Consider the following 24504-nt stretch of genomic DNA (forward strand, 5'->3'; position numbering starts at 1 on the left):
TCAGCACATGCTCTCCCTGTTCCAGCACATGGGGAATGCATTAAACTGAAAGAAATCCAGGTTCAAAATTCCTGAAGAGAAGCACCACTTCCTTCACTTAAAGCACAAAACTGCTTGTATAAAATGCCCTTTGGCCATCAGACACAGAAGGACATGACATATACATAGCATGAAACAAAACCAAGTAAAGACATGAATGTATGAGACTTCCGAGTGCAGGACAATGATTTATCCTAAATTCACAAGCAGGTTCTATCTCCCCTTCCCTTCCTGAATTGTAGCATCTACTAGAAGACCTCCCTTCTTTTTCTGAATGTAAACTTAACAGGATAAAAATTAGCAGTGCATCCACTATAGGTTTGAAAAAAAAATTAGACTGTATGAGCTAGAAGAAAAACTACAGTAATATTGTTTAATAACAGCAGCATGGGTGACACATTGGAACTCGCTCTCCTGCAGTTTCACTCCCGGACAATAAATTGGGCTGTGTCTGTAAACCACCAACATCACTTGAAATTATATAGGCAGAGATAAAATAATTCCTTTGTGATGCAAATGCATCTCAAACAGAGATAGTGCAGCTGGCATATTAAATACCAGGAGGAGAAACTAATCAGGCAAGTTTGTTGAGACAAGAGAGTCACATCCATTGTTGCTATCTTGACTGATCAGCACTGTATTCATAGGCAGTGTAAGCATATGAATAACATCTCATGCTGTGACTGGCTCTTAATGTAAGCCTCTTAAATGTATACTTTCCCACAACATAAATGTCAAAAAGCATTGAAGATCCTTTTCTTCTCTTACTTATCAATAAAAAATTCACTGGATTAACTCAAAGTTCTGCATTGCTGCTGGTGAGCAGGAAAGTGTCATTAAACCTATAGTTGTTTTGTATCAGTTTCTCAAATAATGGAAAACATCAATATAAACTTTCTCTTTTTTTTTTTTTTTTTAACTGCTTTCTGACCTTCTGACTGCAATTCCCACTCTGAGTGACTGCAGCTCAGGAAAATCATGTGCTCTGAAGACCCTTGTGACAGCAGAGAATCTCATCAATTTTAATCCCTGAAAGGTTCACAGAATACAACAGAACAGGCCATTGCACAATATGGCTGAGCAAAGCAGACGCCTCCATCCCTAATAAGAGAGCTCAGCACCTCTCTGCTCTGCATGGCCTCTGCCTCTGGGCTCTGGGAGAGGAGCAGGAGAATAATTCGCTTGAACTTCATACCTCTGTGTGAAGTTACTCATCAGATATGAAATACCAAGTGGCAGCTCCCAGGACAGAAGGGGAAAAGGTCTGTTTTTTTAAAACAGATGTGTAGTACTAGAAAGACTGGAATTAGGGACTTATACATATCTTATTTTTTCCCTTTTATCCATCTAATTTTGTTACATTAATCCAATGGAAAGGAAACCCAGTTCTTACACAGCTCTCCAGCATTCTGGGATCAAGCAAGATCCACATACCTTCTGCTTACTGAAGTGAAATTGACAGAATAAAGCATCATCAGTAGTAGCATAAAGTGACACAGCTGCAACAAGCTCAGCTCCCTCCGCGCTCTTTGGTGGTTAAATATGAATGCAAAAGCTCAGCAAAACCTGACAACCTTGTTGGGCTACGCACGCAGGAATCTCCCCTTTGTCCACGCTTGTCAAACAACAGGTGCAAGAAATAGTGGACTCAGTCCATAGTTGGTGACTTATCAGTGAAGTTTGGTTTCCACGCTTAAACCCTTGCTTTCAAGCTTTCTTCTGGGGCCTAAATAAGCTCAACAGGGACAAGAATTACATTTTAAGTTACCATTTTTCAAAATGGAGACCTCAATAACGTTTTACTCAGATTTCCCATAACCTTGCTTTTACAATCAGGAGTATTTAGTGCCATAAAACAAATCCTCTTTTATTGTGCTTGCATATGCTCAAAGCCAGGCTGCTTACTCCATGTTCTTGCTGCACAGAAAAGTACCACCTGCACAGCTGCAAGAGCTCTCTATTTACACATTTGCCTGTTTGCACATCACTGGAGACATCAGCGTTGTCCTGAGCCTGCAATTCCTTAAAAGCTTGTGAAAGCAGCAGCAGATAGATGTATCAATTAAGAGAACCACCAAGTCCTCATCCACACGTGACAAATAAACAGCAAAAAGCTAACTGCTACACTTGTGCTCTAATTATAGTTAGAAACAACTGAAGGAAAATAGCTACATGGAGAAATTTCAAGTTATCAACAGAAAAAATACAACCAAGTAGCAAGAAGCTAGAATAAGCAGAGAAGGGAACAGCCATCCATCAGACTGGAGGATAACTTAGTTATATTGGGATATTTGCTAATATAGAAGCAGAAATTCAAATTTTATTTACTTTATGGATTGTGTCAGTTTCATTTACACAAATCATGCAAGATTCACTTCCATCCTCCCTTTGAATAAGCATGGGGTGGATACAGCATTGCAACAGCTGGACTTTTTTTTTTTTTTTTAAGGAAAGTTATTCCTGTCCCTTTGTAGATGATGCTTTCACCTAGATTAACGAAGATTCATGCATTACAAACCTGCTGTTGTCAAAGACCAGTAGCTGAAAATTTGTCCTGTGTTCTCTCCCACAATATTCTCCTGACTGAACTCTAGAAAAATATTTTTTAAAATTATAACTCAACTTCTTTATCTCTCCTAGATATGTATTCCTTCTTCCACAAGAAATTCCCTTTGGACAGGAGTTCAGTGATAGATATAATACCTCAGATGAGAAGCTTGACATATTTCAGAAGCCGACCTAAGAGGCTGAGACCATGGATCCATCAGGAGGGAACAATATGAAATTGCTTGTACATGCTGTTCCTCCCCTTGCTAGAAAAACTCTATTCTTGCGACACTTCAGGGGATTAAGTTGATGAGTGTGCTGTGCAACCAAGAACTAATACTGCTTAACACAGCCTTTCTTAACTTTTTTTCCTTCCTCCCCATGCTGCTGACCTCTCAGCCAAGTTTGAGGCATCACTGCTTCCTTACACGTAATGTAAAAATAGAAATAATATATGTACTAACTAGCTTCATCATGAAGTCACGTCTAAGGAATGGGAGAAATGATGAGGGAGCCGCACATCTCCAGGTTGAAACACAGCAGCTGACAAACCTCTCCTCTTCCTTCTCAACTGCTTCTCATTATCTCTGGAAACCACAGCCTCTCATTTGAGCAGAGCAGAAGCAGCAATCAGAGATACAATTTCAGGGTTCTGTTCACATGGTGGTTTTGGACCATCTTGCCTTTAATTTCAGTTGGGTCTGCCCAGAGGTATCCTCCTCCAGCCCTCAGCTAGGCAAACCAAGAAAAACTAAAGCCTTGGACTAGACGATCTTGTAGGCCCTTTCCAACCTTGTGATTCTATGATTTGTTCTTTTCAGGCTGCTTCCCTCTGATGGACATTCCTAATACTGATTGGTGAGTGAGTTGATAATCAATAAAGCATTTGACTGGTTTGCTTACATGAAATCCAAGTCACAAAAGGTAGACTCAACCTCAACTCTTCTGCTGCATAACCACTGAGCACAATGTCTTTCTAAATTCATAGTAGTGAATCATCATCATGAGTTTCTAAAAGGAAATCTTAGTCTGGAGAATTGCTTACCAGGAAGAAAATAAAAAGAGATGGCTGTTTTTGTGAATATGCTGTATATGGCATTTGGTGTTACGGTTCTACACTAAAAGGAAAGGAGAATTTTTTAAAGAGTCACCCCAACCTGGCTTAAAATGAAAGAAAATAAGCATTGCCTCATTGCCTGCATATCTGAATGCTTTCTTGTTGAAGGAAGAGCAGAGACCAAATGGTCATCTTTTAAAATAATGAAAATTAACTAAAATTATACAATATTTTTCTTCCTCAATAGGACTGGAGAAGGAAATAGAGAATGCAAAGGTTAAGTAAATTGGCACAAATAGTGGTAAATTAAGACTGTAGATCATTGTTACCTGTAATCTTGTTCCAGAAATTAGAAAAGCCCAGACCACGTGAGATACTAATATTGCTTGGGCTGACATGCTATTGGTTGGCAATGCTTGGAATCAATGAAACAGTTAATAAAGTTGCCATAACCTGCTCTGTTGAGTAGGAGCGTAGACAATTGGCATCCCCCTGAGAACTATCCCCTTGGCAACAGCTGACAAGTCTCTTGTGCCCCCTCCCTGTCTAAACATTGAACACCTTATCTGTAGAGTGTGTCAGCCCACATGGGTGCAAAGGAGTAGCTACTTGAGCTCTGCTGGCTGGATTCATGCCTTTCCACTCAGAGGCTGTGATTCCTGCCATGCACGGGGAAGAGGTGTATGCGAAGCCCAGAATCCTCCAAACAATGATCAAACATCAGCAGGATGCACACAGCTGTATTCTGCCCCCCACTGAAAGAAGTGTTTAACTGCCAGATACTTTGCCACAGGACTGCAAATTTGGGAATGGTTTGAGCTCAGATAGATGCTAAGTACCTATCACATGGGTTGGAGAGACACATTTCATTTTTCTATAGGAAGGTAGGGGCATAACGACAACAACAGTTGCCCCTCTCCTACCCCTTCTTCCCTAAAAAAATAATCCTAATTTTCCAAGACTCTGGCATGGAGGAGAGCAAGCAGGTCCCTGCTGTTGTGTCACTCCAGACAGCAACTACCCCAGGACAGGGACTGTACTAGCTGAGTCCAGCTGAACAGGAGATCTTCCCCTTTTCATCTCAGAAAGAGGAGTTCTGATCTTTAAATATAGGACCAGTTGGCTGTTTTTCCCCATCAAATTGCCTTTTTATGGGATAGTCAGTAGCTTAAATACAATGAACTTTATTGCCAATCTGACATTTATTTGCAATGTATATTTACTGCTGGGAGAGTGAGGGCGAGTAGTATGTTTTCTGCTCTGTCAAACAGTCGAGAGATACAGCTGGCCTCTCCCCATTACCTCCAGTAAGATTCAGATTTATTTCCCTCAACTTCAGAGAGCCATTTTTACTGGATATCTCTGTACTTTTACAAGCTGAGTGCGATCTACCTGGCTCTTAATAAGGTACAAATGCATCCTTCCTCTTTTGTTGTGACATCCTGATATGGAGGAAAGTACTGAAAGCAGAGGATGTTTGTTATTTTACAAGCTTTTTACAATACCGGCCTAATGAGATAATGTATTTATTTATTATAACAATAAACACAGCTGTAAAATGGACCATAAAAAATAATAGATGACTCACAGATTTTTATACCCAACGTGTCAGCTGTAATTGGGGAATAAATTACATGATCCATCTGCTTGCTGTCTTCAACACCATTTTCCATAGTATCCTCAATATTTAAATACAGTCAGCATTATTTATATTAATTACTCACTAACAACAGCAACAACAAAAACTCTGCCTGGAAATTGATTGGCCTTGTAGTATAATTCCCCAGCCCCATCACCACACACTATATTATTTCCCTTACACTTAAATCTAATGAATATGATGGACTTAGTTTTAGTTATTAATAGTTTTTACTTTATCATGCCGATGCTATTGAGCATTCTCATTATTAGTGCCTTGGAGACATTGCTAACAATGATATATCATATAAAAGCTTGAGAGACATTTCAATCCTTTAAGAGGGGAATGAAAGATTCCTCTCCTTTCCAACAGCAGCAGCTTCAGGAATACAAAACCTTGCCACAATCCTAAAATTATAATAACATCACCTAACGACTCCAACAAAGACGAGATATTGGAAGTAACAGACATTACACAATTCTTGAGAAATATTTCCTGTCTAGTGTGTGTAAACATATATATGCAAATGCTGTCATTTATATAAACAAGAAAGAACACGGAAACGTATAGGTAGCAGGTTATTGACAAAGAGAATCCAAATTTCCCACACATCTTTGCTCTGTGTTAGATTCATCAGGTCATACTGCCATTGTTTAGGGGGATATTAATTGACAAGTGACAAGTCATTGACACCCCATCAAGTTCCTTCACTCTTTATCCAGTACATCAAGTCTAGAATTAAAATGGTATTACCTCAGGAGCTGACTGAGAAAATCAAATACAGTGGAATAAACAATCTATGTTTCAGTAATTCCTTTCTGTTTTCAATCTAAGTGTAGATATGTGTCTGGTAAAGAAGTTTCTATGTTAATAGCTCAGTCTATGTTTAAATATTAATCCCCTTTTTAAATTGGACAATCACTGCAAATTAAAAGGCTTGAAATGTTGTGATTCTTCTTCCTTCTAGGAAACCCAATATTAGAAGTCTTAGTGATCTGTGGAAGTGTTGATTAGGAGAGATTTAATAACACAGAATATTTAATGGGACTCTTGGTTTATCCACAAGTCCAGCCATTAACAAGCGCATCCTAGACTGAACCCAAATGTGACACCAAACTGGATTCAGTCTTCCTCCTCTACCCAGCGCTTTAAAACAGCTTCTTCCTCTAGCCAGCCTAACAACATTGAAAACTTCATAGGAATATTAGACTTTCTGTCATTCTGAAGACATGCAGAAAATTTAAATATTTACTGAGTATAATAGTACAATATAACAACATAGAAATCATTCATAGTTTGATATTAACTAACAGAATGCATTAATATGTTTAAAACCAAAACTTACACCAGTTATTTTTAGGCAATAAAACCATCTGTAACTTATTTTGAATTTGGTCAATTCCTCATCTCTCAAGATTAGCTCTAAAGTGGAAGATCTAAAGTACTCAACAATCACTAAGGTAATCTAGTTAGAATTGTAGAGTTATCCACTAATATAACTTATCTACTTTTTAATTGTTTTTGCCCTACAACTCTCAAAAGCTCTGGCTCACACTGCCCGCAAGTAAAAAATTAATCACCCTCTAGGTTTAACAGACCCTTTTAAAATGCCTTCTCCATTCCTATTTTTCATCAGATCTTTGTGTTTTCTGACAGGCTACGTTTTTCTGTGTAGCTGAATAGTGTAATGAACAAGGTGTTTTATGGCTGGGCCTTATTCCTTGGTGAGTATTTGGATGAGTATTTTTGACACAATATCTCTCTCTCAAAAAAAAAAAAAAAAACAACATGAAAACAAAACATTCCTGCCTTCACTGAAAGGGTTTGATATGCAAAACGCAGCAGGTACATCTGCAGCGAGCAGCATTCTAGCCAGCAACAATAGCACCTCAGTGATGGGAATTCTACTTACAAGCTATTTTCTCTAAATAAAAAAAATGGTCTAGTACCTATATTTCAGAACCAGTCAACAGCTTTTCCATCTACTTTCAATCTTCATTCTTCTCTCTTCCCTCTCTTCCAGCATATAGGAAGCAACCTACTGCAAACACCCTACATGAGCATCTCATTCATTCACAGGGACAAAGCTATTTCTTCTCATCAACACTGGAGAGTTCTGAATGTCTGTGTTTGTTATTGTGGTTATTGCTAGTTAGTACTACTATATGATTCCACTGTCTCTGCTTTCTATTTCAATCCATTCTCTATTATATTTCACAGAATCACAGAACCACCAAGGTTGGAAAAGACCTTCAAGATCATCCAGTCCAACCATCCACCTATCACCAAAGGTGATATTTCCAAAAGTTTCAGTAGCAAAGCACAAATCAGAATTAGACAGGAAACTTGAACAACAAGCATTATCCTACCTTCCTAAAAAGAATAACAACATGGTGTATCAAAGAGGCATAGTGTATCATTTTTATCAAAAATAACAGAGGAGATGTCTCAGTTACTGTTCTGTGTCCATCATTTCAGCAGTAACAACCTATTAATCTTGCAGTTTTTTACTTTGCAATTAGCATGCTGGTGGAGCACCCTAAATAAATTCACCTCTGATGTAATTGCTCTGACAGTTACAGGATTGTCCCAGGAAGAAGTTTTAACAGATCATATATTCAGAGATGGTATTTCCAGCTGCTTTTCTTGGAGGATTTCTCAGGCAGAAACTAGCACAGAAATTACACTTTTTAAATATTAATCTGGATCCTTACAAGAAAAAAACACGTTACAGATTAGAGAAAGAAACACCATCTCATCTCCCTGCACTTCAATTGTTTTCCACTAACTAGGCCCATTTGAGATTGTTCTCCACTTTTACAGTGCGCTTTAAGGTAAAAACTGTCTTTATGATGAACAACTCAGTGCAATTGTGTCCTTTAACTATATTACACCACCAAGCTAACTCTTCTGTAGTCAAGGTGCCTTGCTTAGGAGAAGCTCCAAAGCAAACTGAGCTCTTTGGAGTAATCTGACACTACGTTATGTAACTAATATTACCCCAGGCAGATTAAGGGAGATTACTCTCACCTTCCAATAGCTTCCTTTTCATATCTCAGTTATTCTGGTTTCCAAGGGAATCAGGCACTTTCATTACTCATTTCCTTCTTTTCTTTTTTTCCATTTTTTTTCCCCCTATGATTTATTCCAATATATATGCTAGTGGTAAAACTGAAGCATCCATCACTTCCCAACTACAGGAACAATGATGTTGGGTTTTTCCACCAACACTCTTGGAGCATAAGAAGTCTTCAGTGATTCACTTTTATAATCAATACCGAGCAATTCTCTTATCAAAAACCCAACATAACAATGACCATATGTAGCATCATCCCTCCACTAATGAAATATAGCTTTATTTAGGGACAGGGACATAATGGCTCTTTTAATTGTTCAGAGCAGATGCAGTAACATTTTAGGATGGAAAAAAGAATGTTATACATAATTGGACCGGGAGGAAAAAAAAAATAAATCTGAGCAAACAACATATCAGAGCTTGAATTTGGCTCATAGTCAAAGCAAGAATTATTCTAATGCTACTAATTCATGTAGATGTTTATTTTGGAGTCTTCAGTGTCGGAATAAATTCATGCATCTTCTGAATGATGAATTCTTTTATTCTAAGACAGTGCGGAATTTCATCAGTTTTATAAATCACTCCATTTCTGCTACTGTCTGAGCGCCACTGGGGAAAGTTCTACTCTTCTACAGGTCAGCCACACAAGATGTGGAGGAATAAACTAAATGTCCTCACTACCATCAACCATGTTTATGAATGATCTTACATAGTTATTCAATGAAAAAGAGTCTGGAGAAGAATATAGACTATGGAGGAGATCATTAGGTGTACACCTGCATGAAAAGCGTGAAGCTTCTTTTTCTGCATAATCAAATAAATAAAAGAAGATATATTGTTAAGAGGCTGTGATATGCAGAATTTTCTAAGTATTTCAGTTATGAAGGGAGAAAGACATCAGCTACTGGGCATGTTTAACTATTAACTTGAAAGGGAACAGTGTTAATCCCCATGGCTTTTGGAAAAGTCTACTGAAGAAGACAATAACAATACAGCCATCCCAGAGAAGTTCACCATCCGAGATGCAGACATGTTACAGCAGGCAAACTAGCTCATGAAAATTAATGAAATGGAGGACAAAGTGACCCTAAAAGTGAGCATCACTGGGTAAGATTTACAGCAAGTGTAGTTACTGTCCAAGTCCACATGGTATTAGTGATAGCCATTCATAATCATAATAAAATCCCACATTAGGGAAATCCAAGCAAGAAAGCTAAGATCACCAAACTCAACTTGTGTAATAGGCGTAGCCGTCGGGCCTTTTCTTCCTCACTGGAGTCGACAGGCACCCCCCTGTATGTACAGTCATACTTTATCTTGTTATACACTTCCAAGCAGCCTCTCTTACCACTTTATCTTTCCCTCATTTTATTCATGGACAAGCACACCTACACACAAGTAATTCTATCAACTCCATCAAGTCAACCCAGCTGCAAATTTGGAAAAATGCAAGGACAAGGCTTTAGGGCAAAATAAGGAATTAAACAAGGGACCTGCAAATTCTTTATAACTGTCTCAACTATGTTGGCTATAGCCTAGTAATAGCCCATCTACGGTATCTGAGTGGAGGATCTCTGAGCTGACCGTCCTGCTCTTTCTGACATTAGTGATGAATTTATTTATCACTGTCCAGAGGAAGAAGCAATCTATTTGCTGTGTGCTTCTTTCATCATAAATAGAACATAAGTTGAACAGCAGGGTGGGAGATTAACTTTGGTCAGTGTGTCTCTTGCAACCTTTTTTGAGTAAACATTCTTCAAAGAGAATTTTTGCAAACATTTTTTAACATGTAAAAGTAATATCTGAGGAAATTTCTCCGTTTTATTAAATTGGGGTTAACCAGACAACACCCTGAAAAATTCTTCCTGCTGCTTCTTTTTGTTATTCTTAATTTCTTACACGAAATTTTAATTTTCATTCTTGTGTTTCTTAGATCACTTGGACTCCAAAGCTAGAACACCTGCTGTGGTAACGTGCCAATCTGACTTTCAGAGAGGGCTGAATGTCAGCATGTGATCTGCTTTCATTTATAGCCTGGTGGCACCCTAGTTACAGAGACAACATCAGGTAAGGATTACATTCAGACCCCAAAGCCTCTGCTGTGAAAATGAAGGAAGTATTTTTGACAGCTGATATTAGATGACAGATGTGTCTGAAGATTGGCTTCTCAGAGTTAGGTGTAGAAAAGGTAAAGAAAGCACACATTAGATCAGCTTCAAAAACAGTAAAATAGTCCACCAGCCTAATACCATATGTTTGGCTATTGTGACAAAGAAGAATTTGGGGATACATTTTGTTCTAAATTCTATCAGAAGTTCAATAAAATGACTTTACTCCCAGCTCATTGATAAGTCAAACAATGGATAATGATCATAAAGAGTTCTTGTCCAAAAAAGGAGGAACAAAAAACAAGAGAACAAAGGAGAAAACAAGAACTTGTGAGAAAATGAAAAGTCATATTCTTTGTAACAGTAAAGCTGCAGAGGCGGTATCAGACAGAAAAATGTCAAATGACAGGCCACCAAAGTGATTTGTATTTAGTGAACAGAGTCAGGAAAGCCAATAGTGTTCAGGGAGAGAGGCTGAGTCACTGTATGTGGGTTAGTCACTTCAAACAAGCTTACCAAAACTGCAGCTTTCATAGACTGGTTGGGCCAGTATAATCATTCAAAAATTCTGTAGTAATGAGTCAAAACTCTATAAACAGTGGGGTATTCTGTGCACGGCTTTAATTTTTTTCAGTAATGATGCCCCAGAATAAAGTATTTACTAATTTCAGAAAGGACGATATGAATAAGGTTTAGTAAAATCTCTAGCTTCGCTTGTGTGTTTATGCACACTGTAAGATGTATCACAACCCAACCTCTGAGTCATAATTTTCATTGTTCCTGTACCAACATCTCCATATGCACAAACAACAAAGCTTGTCTCTCCTCAGGGAAAATTGTTTTGTCAACACATCTTGGCTGAATTCCACTGTGGTAATATAGTTGAAAATCCATGGGAGGTACTGATGTATATCTCAGCCTGAGCCACACATTCTAATTCACTTCAGCAACAGAAAGGGAGGTGTGTCCTGGATTATTACTATTTTATTTGTATAGTTGTCATTACCTAAGGCCATACAGATGATGATTTAACCTCCGTTGCAATTAGGTTAAGAATGTTGTTCCAATTTCCATGCTGAATTCTCTTTGATGACCTGCTCACTCACTGATTCAAACTGTCTCTGCTAATGTGAGGACACTCTGCCTTGCACGACATTAATAAATCTTTCATCAGTACATTTCAGATTCATTGCAGTTACAAGCAAAGTTGTTTGAACTCATGTTGTGCTGTTTGATGTATCTTTTAAAGATGCTCACAGCAGAGAGGCCAGAACTGGAACAGCCTCCTGAAAGATGCAGATACAAACCCCAGTTTTAATCTCTGAGGGTGCTGATTAAGGCTGGAAGCAGAAATATCAGTTCCAAAGAGTTTCAGATCCAACCTTAAACTTTACAGCATAGACTATCTGATCATCTGAACTTAGAAAGAAATAGAGATGGAAAATACGAACATGCTTACAATTTGATGTCAGTTACATATGGAAAACATCTAGAAGTGAAAATTGTCTATGATTTTATTGAATAGACATCATCTTGTGATACTGAGAACTGTCTTGTATTAGTTGATAATTATTTTAAACCTTATCACCTATCACAGAGAATGTAGAGTGATCTAAGACAAATGTCGGTTTAGATCTTCATCAATTTCCAGGAGACTGACCGCTACAGAGAATCAAATTTTCTAGGTGTCATTAGGCACTAACTTGATGTTCAAGTTCCTGAGAGAAGCAATGCAATCTTTCCCTGTTCAGACAGACTCCGTATCCATTAAACACTTGCAGAAATTACCCAGCCCACACTCAGTACAATGCTGTGTAGCAAGTAATACTACTATGTCCACAGGCACATGGGCAAGTCCATGGCAAGAGGTAGCTGGGAAGGTTTGCTTTGCTGTTTTTAGTTAAAAACTTACTGAGGAAACCTTCAGAACGAAAGCACAAATAAAATGTCATTTTGATCTAGGCAGAGGCTTTCTGCAACACTGATCTCTCATCACAAGCACCAGTGATCTACTCCTTCATCCATCTGATACATATTCAAAGTAATTTTAGCATCCACTGGAGTTGAGACTGTGATTAGATGGGTCTTTTACAGTATGCATACATCCCTCTTTTGGCATGGATACATGACATATTTCTCCTAGATAATTGCCCTGCTTTTTTCACTTTTATGAAGTCTTTGTTCAGATATCAATCTCTGATTTCTTCTCTATGCTATACACCTCACAGTATCCAGATAAAACTGAAATCCTCTTTTACCTTCAGGAAGTATACAATGAGAGATGAAGGGCCATCCCCATTCCGAACACTCTATTTTTGAGGATCAGAATGCAGAGAATATTGTCATTACATATTATCGTAACTGTTATTTTACCTGTATTATATATGTAACTATATACTATTATAACCTCTATATAATAATATGTGATACATATTCTCTTTACCATTACTTAACACAGTACGTTAAACTCAACTTTGGATGAAGACAAAAACTTCCTGACAAAAGGACTGACATACCATTGTTTAATTAAACATTAACTGAGTCTCACTGGCTATCTGGGATGAGAGTATCCCATACAACTGACCTCAGAAAACTGAACAACTGTGCAGCACCAACAAAGCACATTGCAAACCCCCAGAGGCACTGCCCACCAAGCTGCTACCTCAAGGATGACATCAAGGAGTACATCATGGGAGTCTTAAAGAACTTACATGGATTTTCTCATTTTCATTTCCAAAGACAACGAACTCATAGGAAAAGTAAAATCACGTCAAAGCAGGAGTACTTTTGACCTTAAGCCTTGAACTTTCCCACTTTAAGCAGAAATTGAGGAGGAGACTTAAGGTATTGATTGTACTTGACAAAACTCAAGCCTCTGCTTAACAGCTTCAGCAGATCCCTAGTCATTGCTGCATGTAACTTCTTGAAAAATTCAGAATTCTAGGGAAAACAAGTAAAAGTAGGGAAATACAATCAGGCTGTTTCTATACAATTAAAATAAGTTATGATTTTAGGCTTTTTGCATTTTTTTGTACGAGAAGTAAAAACAAAGGGATGTTTGCTTGAACTCTGCTGTTGAAATTTTACTTTTTCCAATTGATGAATAAATATATTGAAGTAGCCAATATAGTCCATATACCATCACAGCTAACATAATCTTACATAACAGATTTCTATTTTCTATTAAAACACAAAGTTTCAGCAACTTACCTTCAATCTTCAGAAAGCTGCCAATTCCCCTGGGAGGCATTTCATCATTGTTCAGGCTCATTCAAACACTGAGGAGAAATGAAACAATCCCATAACACACCTTTAATGGAAAGAGTAACTGTACACAGACAATTCCACAGTGGGGACAATCCTGGTAGTTACAGGTGTGAGCAGGCATCATTTTGTGAGGACAGTGAATAACAGTAATTACTGTCAATATTGTTTTTAAGACAAGGAATCTGTTTAACTTCTATTCACAGCATCTGAGGGATATCCTACAGCTTGGCCTAGTACCCCCTTAGGAGTTTGTCACTCTCTACCTAAGGTCAGCTGTCAATCCTGCACCTAACCCAAAAGCACCTCTTGCACAGCAGATGTGCTTCTCTCAGGGAGTCATTAGCATTCCCCCTCAATAAGGACTCTTATCCACCACTTGCAGCTTGTTAACCACTTGGGAAGTGACAAGCAGCCTATCAGAAAGAAACCACTATAACCAGAAACCTGAGGAGGAAGCTCCGCAAAGAGAAATGAGTGTGGTTCTGGTTGCAGGTGAGGACAATTCCACCAAAAGCAGCTGTGCTGGAACAGTTCCTCATGGACCACAACAGGGAGTAGGGTCTCCCTACACTGGGAGTTCTTCCATTGGAAAGAGTGAGGTGTTTTGCTGGATCACTATTTGTACAGTCAGGCACTTGCAAGACATTTTCCCAGACACAAAAAAAAAAATGCCTTGGGGTTTTTCTACTCCAGGGAATGCAGCATATCTCTTGGAAGCAATACCTACTCATGATGGTTAATCTTCCTCAATAGCTTGTTTACGTCCTCACCATATGTTCACTGTCTGCTTGGAGAAGCTCTGTGTTTCTTTGTAATCCTGGCACTGTTTCTCTTTCCCAAAGGCTGTTTATTACCTTTTATATTTTGAAGTTGACTCTCCTGTACATCTCCACAACTGCTACAGCCCTCATGCACTCTTCAGAAAATCCTTTCTGTCACCAAACCTATAGCTTCTTTAAATAAAACTCAGATGTTTGCCTGCATCTATTCACTATCAACAGCTTAAATCCAGATACCCTCTCAGCTATGTACAGACTAAAAGGACACCCACATTATATTTTGCTTTATGTTCTGCTACATTGTGTTTCTTACCCTTATTCTTCCTCTCTTCTCTCTTTACTATGCTTAATGACTATAGTCAACATACTAGACTCAACTCTGCAATTTTTCTTTCTTCTTCCACCATATCCCATTCCTCTTACACAGGGGAAGTTAGTCTGTTCTCCTTCACTTTGGCTTTCTCATTTTGACAGGCAGCTAGCACCCACATGTGCCATAATCTCTCTTTTACTTTTGGTCTAGATTTCCTGAAATTTCACTCATTTTTGGTAGCAATGTAACAGTTTTATCTCCTCAGTGTCAGCACAGCAGTGGCAGGCTTCACCTATGCATTCACAGTTCACATTAACTCTAAACTTTCCATTTGTATGTTCAATTATTCTATACTCGGTGTTTACAAAAAATAGTTTCTCCTCCAGATTGTCTACATGATTACAAACCTTTCTTCTTGCAAAGCCAAATGCATACTTGACCTTCTGTCCTGCTACAAGATGATCTCAACTTCATTTTTCTACTGTCAACTATAGCAAGACATCCATACACTATAGCAAGATTAGGCTGCACTCTCACTTCATACTACTCACGTGCACTCTCCATCATTACTACCATGAATGCTGTAGATGCAAAGCAATTTTCCAGCACTGCTGTACACTTGAAGTCATCCAGGTATGCTGTTACTTTAATACCCTACCAGCCTCAAAGCAGGGCATCATATACTGACGCAGCCAGCAGAGCGCACAGTAAATATTGAAGGCATTGTTGAACTCCTCTCATTCTGCATGCACAGCCCTGGCTTATGAAGGAGGTGACATATTTAAGTTTTCTCCGGGGGGGACAGAGGAAGAGCAGAACTCTGGGCAGTAGCTGAGGGACACAATGCTGAGGCATGGCATGAATCTTTTAATGAGATTAGCAAGCAGAGGAGAAAAGAAGCAATCAAGTGCTAGAATTACAGAGAAATCCCTGTACTAGAAAAACATTCACCAGGATGTTGCTGAGGACAACAAAAAAAGTACTAGGGAGCAGTACTTTGCAGGTGAACAGGCAAGATTTAGACTAGCACAAAGAGCAATCAATCAATTTTTGTGCTAGCAGCAGTACTGGAAAAGTGCAGAGCGTAACTGAACTTGGTTTACTTGTTTTATGGAGTTTTAACAGGCTTTTCCGAGCAGCTGGCAGAAAGGAATATGGCAAATTTTTACACTATTCATCATTCTTAAGGAACTGATCAAGCTTATAGCTAGCTGATGTGTGGACCATAAGAGTGAGGGAATTTCTTGATAACACATTGCACACAAGTTTCTTGCTTCATTATCTTTTAAATCTCTACTAAGCAGCTGAAATTTAGAAGCATTATACCTGTAAATACACTAAATATCCGAGGTTGCAAAGAAGTTAGTTCCAAAAACGGGACTAGGATATGGCTCTTCTGGACCCATTACAGGTGATTTGATATTAACAGGAAGAAGATAAGCTCTTTCTGAATATTAGCAGTATTCAGTGTGGAATGCACAGTAAAGCAGTTTAACATAAACCAATGGAGAATAGAGAATGTTCATAGTAATATCTACAGAAAAGCATTAGAAAGGGGAAATTCTGTATACCTAGATTATATTGCAAAGAAAGCAGGATTTTTTTAAAAGAGGGAATAAAAGCATAATGGGAACACGTCTGCACTTTATTTTGTATAAATACACTCATTTATGCTATGTAAAGCTAATATAAATAGGTTACCAGATGCTACAGCTAATATAAATGACTAGAAAAATCTGACCTAATGGTGTTTTATACCTACACTGCATTCTGTTTGCATTGCTATAAATGACAAGACACCAAGCAATGGAAAATTGAGAACAGTATTTTAGATTGGAATATAAAGCAGTGATATATGCTACCCCAGTGGTGTTCCATTCATTTAAATGGGACTTCTTTTGCATACTTATGAGGGGATGGAATTATCTGCTTCAAAATCCTACTTTTGCTTTTTGCTAAAAAATGACGAAATTTCCCACAATGCAAAGCTTCTAATGCACAAATAAATCTGCATCCTTCACCTTACCTACAATCCTGGTATGCATCCACCAAAATCACTTTTTTTTCTCTATTAAAAAAATAAATAAATAAAAAAATAAAGCCTGCTCCTAATGAGATGTCCTGTTTCGTAACTTGAATTCCCATTAATATGCACCTAATTTGTCAAGAGAAGTGTAAAAAGTGACAAAATACTTGCAGAGAAGCACTGAGAGTATTTCTAGATAATAAAGGACTTTTAACCAGTGGGAGGACAGCCTGACAAGAGCTGGTGGCAAAAAGATTGGCTTAAGCCAGGATTTAGACATAGAGTGGAGAGCTGTGAGCTCCTGGGAAAAACAGACAGCTCTCCAGATAGGTTTTATTTTATGAAGTTTTCCACAGAGTAGCCCTTATTGGAAACAAATGTGGAATCAGATGTGTGTTATCAGCTTCTGTATAGCAGTAAGTAGGCAAAGCTCTGCAAAAGGAGTCATGTGGAATCATACATATTCACAAGAGTGAGCTCAAAAGAGATCTCTGTTTCCTTATTGAAATATCTCAGGCCACTAAACCTTCCTCAGTTACCCAGCCCAAAGTCCAATAACTTGTATCTGACTAAAGTGCTCTTTGTCTTAGATTAAAGCTTGTCTCCTAGAAAAGCTTTCAGCCTCTACTGTAAAACCTAAAGACACTCCGTCTCTATCCCTTTCCTTGTATTTGTTCCGGCGGTTAATCACCATTACCATGTTTGCTGAAAAGCTTATTTGAGTCCTAATTCAGTTTCTGCCTTCCCTTCTTGTGGTACCTCTCTCCTCAGGCAAAAGAGGTTCTCAATATCTTCCATTATTTTTCTCTTTGTGAGTACACTTTATAAAGCGCACAACAAATTTCCATTTGCACACACACGCACAGAATCTTTCCCTACATAATTGCTCCCTATTATCTCCCTAAAATTTAGCAAATATCTTCTCCAATTGAGGGCAAATATATTGCTGTCTTTTCAGTGCTTATGGCCTGAAAACTTAGTCTATCCTTTCCAGAAGTGTACCTGGAAGCCATGGGAGATGAGCTAAGCAGACTAATAACTGTAGCTGCACTTTCACATACCATCACCTAGTAGTTCATCATATTTGTCTTTTTTGGAGTACCAGTCCAATATTAGCACTATCTTTGCCTCCTGCAGGTTTCCTAGACAGCTAAAGTTAATTGCACTCTAAGATTAGGTGGACAGACATCTGTTCCTCTGTTCTCTTTCCATTTTTGAGGAGGTTAAACTCTTTGACTTTATTACTTGATGCAAAATATTCTCCAGGAGAAATTGCCCAACATCCTCATTTTATTCATGAGTTGAAAAATTCTTCTTCTTTTTAAGTTTATCACCTGCATCTTTTCAGCTACAGGACAAAAGTGTTCTCTGAAAACTTTCTGCTATCTTTGCACCAAAAAGTATTTTATTATCTCTCTACCATTGAGAGGAATATGTTTTGCAGGTACTTTAGCTCCTAATAACTGCAAGGGAAGAAGTCTGTATGACTTACAAGCATGGATTTTTCTCTATTTGTAGCCTCCTGTTTTTTTTTTTTTCTGCACATCACAATTTCCCAAGGTTATTGATTGCCATCTGTTTACCTTTTTCACTGTTAACTATAAATTGCTTTGAAAAAAATTAACTACCTCCCTTGCACATTAAGCTAGAATCAGCTTTTAGCCAAAGTCATTGTTTTTCTTGATTTGTCGATTCTTAAAATTAAAAAAAAAGCTCTCAGTTCTCTCTTACATTCTTCTTTCTATTCCCTTCCCTTCACATGGTTCAACTAATGATTTTCCTCTAGCTCAATGGTCTTTCTTTTCAAGCACTGTGTATCTGCATGGCTAAGTGTAAAGGTTGCTTCTACTTTCTGTTTGCTTGCACATGTGTAACAGGGCCATGAGCACTGGTATTTAGTCACCAACCAGCTTCTAGCTCAGGACTGAGTCACTTTATTCTTGAAGTCCATGTTTTATATTCTGAAGAACAGAATAAAATAATTTTGCTTTCTGCAATAGTCCTGATATTAAAAAATAGTTTTTTTGTTCAAATGGTGACATGACAGGAGTGCATGGGGGATCCCACATGCAACTCTACCAAAATACCAGAGTGTGTCCATCCACTGAATGATTCCCCAAGCCTTAGCTTACCTTGGGGTAAACTTTCTGTTTCCTCACACCGGATTTGGGACATGAAGAAGGAAAGAAACCAGAAAGCATTCACTGTGTCTTCAGGCTGAAGGAAAAGGTGATTACCGAAGATGCTGGAGGAAAAAAATAAAGAAGAAAAAAAGGATTTAAAAAATTACATGGGAACATCAAAAGATACGTGCTGGCTCTATTCTGCTTAATGACACACAGCACCATGTAATATTAATCTTTCACTGTTATTTCCAATCGACAGCCTAAAACCAAGCTGCATCTTGTTATCTCCTCAGTTTTCTTTATTTAAATTGATTTTCTTTTACCACTTTAATTATGATCCACTTTGGTCAAATCCCAATAAAATCAAACTACTTAAGTGAGAATTACACAGGCTTTTGGGCTTGTTTGTTTGTTTAACTAAAATCCTTAATTGTTGTTTTTTTTTAACCTCTTTCCTTGAGGAAAAGACGTGAAGAACACAGCGTCTAATAAATTCAGAAGAACATCAATTGATCTCCACATATTGATGTCACTAATCTGCCCGTGAATGCCATGGATGAAATCTTAGTTCCATTAAGGATCATTAGTTTCTTCAATGCATTCATTATTCAAAACCACTTTCTAGCTCTTTTCTGCAAATAATTCCACCTCTGGAGCTTGTCAGATGTGTGTGTCTTCTTTACTCACATAACATTAAAATGTCCTGCCTGCCCTTAATGAGACAAAACTTCCACTGATATGAGCAGAGATTAATTATTTCTTCTGAATACCTGCTCTCCAGCTAGCATCTCTGTACCTTGCCAATGCCCAAAATGGGCTGAGTTAATCTGGGCTGATCCATTTTATGACATATACTAGTTAACAAAAGATTAATTTAGTTTCATTAATCACTCAGCTCTTCAGTGAAACCAGGAAATCTCTACCACCTTCACTCACACATTATTAATTTTTCAAGAAGTTTCCTAATCATAGGTACTGTTCTCAAATAGACAGTGTGATTATTCTATTACTTTGAAGGCTTCAGTAGTTGCATTTCTGACCTTTGTATAATAAAAAAAATCTCTATGATGAAACTATATTTTTCAAATGACTTCCCTTGCATCATAAAATAAATTTCTATATTTCTCCATTTTGTTAGTGGGCTACATTTTGTTCTAATTTATGGCAGAACCAGTGAAGTAACTTTCTCAGTCAGTAGTTACATTCAGTATTGAAGCTAGTATGCATTCAGCAGAACTGAGACAGGTGAATTTCTTCGGGGAAAGATTTATGGCACTTTGCAGTTTATTGGTGTTCCACATTTATCAGTTTCCTGAAATTGGTTATTTCTGCTTCTTACTTTAATAAAACAACTTTTTAAATTAAAAATAAAATTAAATAAATTTCCGTGTCTTGTTGTGCAGGTAGAATTTAAATGAACAGGCAGATGTTTACAAGACATCAAACCTAGCTGTAGTCATTTTCTTGCTGGATTAGGCATACAGAAAGAGTCAGAAGATGAATCTGTTCCTTGATTAATGTTTCTGGAGTTACACCAGTGTAAATTTTGCACTCCTATCTTATTTGAAAATAAAAACTTTGTGATTTTCTGCTGAAATACACACTGACTAAGCATGATTTATAAAAGCTAAACTAGTTTAAAGCTGTCATTTTTATTCCTTCCATCTGCCAGGGTGCTGTACAGGGCTAGTCATCGAAATCTGGAGCAGCCTGAGGATGCTCTCACTTCTGGGTGCTAAGATTAACCTTTCTCTTTCCATGGAGCAACAGATGTCGTGGACACCGAGGAGGAAAACATCCTCTATGGGTAATAATGGCACGATTCACCTTCAAGCTGCACTGACTTGCCTTACCCAGACAGGCTTGCATTTAATGACAGGCAGTCCTATGAATCAAATGTGAAAGGAAGCATATGCTTTTCAACACGATCTGAACAAAGATTTGATCTCTTTTGTTTTGCACAGCACTGCATATTATCAAGATTAAATCTGAGAGAACAATGCCATTTCAGATTACCAGTGAAAATAAATCAGACAAAAATATGTTCCTCCACACCCAAACTATTTGGATTTGGGCATTTGTTTATTTGTATCTTGGGCAGGGAGGGAGGTTGATTGTTTTATTTTCTTTTAATTTTCCACAAATTGAAAAAAATAATGGTGATGAAGGGGAAACAGACCCTAGCAGTCATTTAGTTTGAAAAAAAAAAAACAAAAAAATTTGTTTCTTTGCCTCTAAAAAGATATAATGTAACCATCTGAGAGACTTTTTGAACAAAGCCACTCACGGAAATCAGCATGGAATGGCACACAAGAAAAGGAGCAGAGTTGCTGAAAACTGCTGATGGTTTTCCTCCTAAAATGAGGGAACAGGTTGCTTGGCAGGACCTGTGTGGCTGTATTCAGAGGCTCTCCAGGGCACACACAGATCTATAGTGGATAAATAACTGCAGAGCCAAAAGCCAAAATGGTAACACTGTGGGGGAAGCAAGCCCTGTGCCTGGATCCTGCCATGTCTCACCGTCCCTGGAGCTCGATTATTTCTGTCCCTCCAATCTGTGGATGCTACCAGAGAACCCTGTTGAAATCCCTTAATAAACTTCTCATAATTCAGAGGCTTATCATGGCCTTTCAGAAGCTTTTGAAGTTCCCCTGTTACTGATTTTCATATCAAGAGGCCAAATGAAGCTGTTCTTGTACAGATTTGACTAAAATCAGGTTGTTTAAAGGAAAAAGAAGTTTATTATGAAATAATCAACCAAGAAGCAAAGTCAAATTTAGCTCAAGACTTCAGACATTTAAGTCCTGCTATGTCCTTTGGGAACCATTTATACAAATTCAGCTAGTTTAGAATAAATGTGATCTAAGAATTTCTTTAAAAAAAAAAAAATTAAAAAAAAGCTGTGGTAATGTTTTGTTTGTTTGTTTGTTATTACAGTGTCCCATCCTGATTTCCTAAATATTAATTCAAAGACAAATTGAGTAGAAAAATTATTCACGAAAGACTTCAGTAGTCAAAACTAAGTTGGAAAGCCTTTCTCTGCTTTATTCTCTTTTGTCTCAAGTCCTTAAGAACATTTCATAATAGCAATGATTTTCATAACCTTGAATTTCTTCTTTAAGAAACGGAAAGCCAGTAAAATCCCAAGCAAATTAAATGCAACCAATTCTTTGACATGCAAAACGGATTTCAGTTTTGCCCTACTGTTGTCTTATCTTTCAATATTAAAAACGTCACCAGTGTTTTGCCTGTTGGTAGTGTATTTTTTCCTCCTCTTTTTCAATTTTACTTAAAGTCTGTTACTGAATATTTCAGTGTTCACATTAGCAGAGACAGGCAGGGAGATGGAAGATGAGGTCTTTTCAACCAGCTGGTGCTCTGAGTGCTTTTTGCTGGAAGGTTCTTTACAGGTGGGAGTCGCACTGGGCTTGCAGTGACCTTCCAGCATAACAAATATATATATATATATATATACACAAATCAAAGTAAATAATTACAATGCAGCATAGTTCCTCCACAGATCTATACACTTACCACTTTCAGAAGGCACAACTTGTAATTCCTTTGAAGTCCATGAGAGCCTCTCCATAGACATTAGCAACAGAGAAATAAAGGGCAACTTTTGATTGATGCTGTGGATACAAACTGTGGTGACGATGGTACAGAAACTGTTGGTGAGTCTTGTTTCTGGAAGTGAAACAAAAAACAAAATTCATCTGATATTTTTCTTGAAGTTGTAGACATTTTCCTGGCTCCCAGAAAGGCCTGACTATATTTCTTTATTTTGTTTTTCCTAAATTAAGTCTCCAGAAGAAAATAATTCCCTCACACAGAGAGAGGTAGGTTTTCTCTATGCAGACTGTGACTAACAGAAGAAATATTTACTTTGATTTCTTAATGTTAATAAATTGCATCGTTTGACACACACAGAGTAGTTTTGTAAGCTTCGTAACAAACTGCATGGAACTCTTCCCTCAAGCCAAGAAAATTTCTCTTAGGTTTCAGTTTCTTGTATTAAAAAAAAAAAATTAGGGAGTTAACAGATGTACATTATTTGATATTTGTTTAAAATTAATTGATTCTATGCATGTTCTCATTCCATAGTCATTTACTAGAAAGAAAACACAAATGGGCAGGACCATATTAAAACAAAGTACAATTTTTTATACTCAAGCAAATATTTACTGTGAAAACAGTTGCATTGTTTACACTTATTTAGAGTCAAACACTACCGGCTTAGATCTGCTTTTCTGCATTCCAAGCAATACCTATCCTAAGCAAAAATGACCTTCAGTGGAGTCATACAGTAAGCCTCCTGATTAAGCCACACACTATTGTAACTGATTGTAACTGATGTTACAATCCCAAACTGGGAAATGCAAATTGTTGTACCAGTAGCATGTTTCCTGTTATCTCTGTGAGTTACTGCACTGTATGCAGTGTTCATTTTAACACAATAAATCTCCAGTGTGTTGGAATTTAATGTAGTCCATTACCTCAACGTACTGTAGGTATGAATAACCTCAAGTCCCAGCATTACTAACTACACCAAAAAAAACAGTATTAATGTTACACAGCTATGATACTAAATAAGGTTTTAATATAGAAATAATATCCCAAATTAGTTTTGGTGTGAACATTCTAACAGCTCTTTATTGGCTAAATGGATTTAACTTGTTTTCTGTACAAAACACTTCATTTGATGTCTTGTGATTTTTATGGGTGTTACTATCAGCAAGGAGCATGTTTTGGGCTGTGACTCAGAAGAGCTTGGCTCTGTTCCCAGGCACTCCAGCATGCTGGCAGTCTCACTGGGTTGGTAAGAGTTGTCTCTTTGGCAGCCACAGAGACCACAATCTAAGGTTTACCTGAATTTTGTTTTTCCACAAAGGGGAAGAAACTACCTCTTAGCACTCAGTAGCAGAACAGGCATCCCAGCTGGATGTCTTACCCAAAAAAGATCAGATTCCTCCTTGTAATTTGCCGACAGGATTTGGTCTAAGCCTAGATCAAGGCACAAACTCCACTTTGGACACAGATGTGGATCTGCTTCAGCCATTCTTGCCACCGTTCACCCGCGTGACCTATGTGACAGTCATCACACAAAATCAGTAGAATGAGACTTAAATAAGGTGGAATGAATTAGAATTTTTGTATGGCTGGAAAAAAATCTGAGACAAGAATTCACAGAATTGAAATAATATGCTGATGGAAGTTGTAAACCATATCAGTCTGATCAACAAAAAATATGATTCTGTAATTCCCTCAAATCTGGGAGTAGAGTTCCCTTCTTACTCTCATAAGGAAATTTGAAGAGAGAGCATGTGAAGACCAGAGGTGATCTATGGGTGATGTCTGCTTTGAAAGATCACCAAAATATTAGCACCATGAAACTCATTCCACATCAGTCACTAAACTGAGGGGTGGGAAAATTATTCTGCTGGAGCTGAAAGTGAGAGTTGTTACATTGCCACTCAAGTAAGGGAGTCTTTTTAAATTATGCTTTAACTTCATGGTTGAATTTTCC

General features: G+C 37.8%; 1 non-coding gene across 1 annotated transcript; it reads right to left on the reverse strand.

The window, feature by feature from the left end:
• Positions 1–5535: 5535 nt before the first annotated feature.
• On the reverse strand, positions 5536–5657 carry LOC116216916 (U6atac minor spliceosomal RNA). The gene has a single exon (XR_004160587.1). It is a non-coding gene; the product is annotated as a U6atac minor spliceosomal RNA (small nuclear RNA).
• Positions 5658–24504: the final 18847 nt, after the last annotated feature.

Source organism: Meleagris gallopavo, chromosome 8, assembly GCF_905368555.1.
Source record: "Meleagris gallopavo chromosome 8, MGAL_WU_HG_1.1, whole genome shotgun sequence".
Lineage (NCBI taxonomy): Eukaryota > Metazoa > Chordata > Aves > Galliformes > Phasianidae > Meleagris > Meleagris gallopavo.